The following is a 988-nucleotide window of genomic DNA, read 5'->3' as shown; positions in this document are numbered from 1 at the left end:
GTTTGGAAGCACCTGAACCAGTGAAGTCATTAAAAAGCTCTAGCTTTGTTCTCATGGAGAGCCAGAATTTGGGGGACTAAGTAACAAAGCACATCAGTGAACAATGTTGGTAATGCAGATGATGTACTTAATCTGAAAAATTAAGAGTTTTTGTTCAACTCTAGTCTTTTCATCAGGAATGGTTGGACATACTCTATTTCATTTTTGGCGCATTTCCCCACTGTAGAATTATACTTCATTTCGCTGGGATTTTGAAGTAAAAAGATCTTTTCATTCAACAATGGCAGGAAAATCATCACTTTTTAATGTGATTCTCCTTGGAGATGGTGGCGTTGGGAAGAATAGATATGTCACTAACAAATTTGAAAGCCAGCTGTTCCACACAATAGGTGTGGAATTTTTAAATAAAGACTTGGAAGTGAATGGACACTTTGTAACCATGCAGATTTGGGACACAGCAGGTCAAGAACGCTTTAGAAGCCTGCAAACACCATTTTAAAGCTTTCCTTTTGTGATTTTGGGTAACAGGATTGATATAAATGAAAGACAGTTTTTACAGAAGAAGCCCAGGCCTGGTGCAGGGACAGCGGCAATTATCCTTACTTTGAAACAAGGGCAAAAGATGCCACAAATGTTGCAATGGCTTTTGAAGAAGCTGTTAGAAGTGTTCTTGCTCCTGAGGATAGGTCATATCACTTTATTCAAACAGACACAGTCAATCTTCACTGAAAGCCAAAGCCCAGTTCATCTTGTTGTTGACTGTTAAAAAGCTTTGCCAATGTAGCTCTAATCAACTCATTTACAAAATGGGGCAGGAAAAATGGGAGGAAGTGGGTCATAGAAGAAAGGTCCAGCAAGTCCAATTCTAATAATAAAATTTAAACTAATCTACTGCTGCTTCATTAGAAGATGGAAGGGAAAATACTCATTCTTTGAGTAACCTGTTTAATGAAAGCACATAGCATTTATAAATAAGGGTGTCTAAAAA

General features: G+C 37.7%; 1 pseudogene; it reads left to right on the top strand.

The window, feature by feature from the left end:
• Positions 1-280: 280 nt before the first annotated feature.
• Positions 281-759, top strand: LOC123249695 (annotated as a pseudogene).
• Positions 760-988: the final 229 nt, after the last annotated feature.

Source organism: Gracilinanus agilis, chromosome 5 (genome assembly GCF_016433145.1).
Source record: "Gracilinanus agilis isolate LMUSP501 chromosome 5, AgileGrace, whole genome shotgun sequence".
NCBI classification, from domain to species: Eukaryota; Metazoa; Chordata; class Mammalia; order Didelphimorphia; family Didelphidae; genus Gracilinanus; species Gracilinanus agilis.
This window is presented reverse-complemented; position numbering and strand designations above follow the sequence as displayed.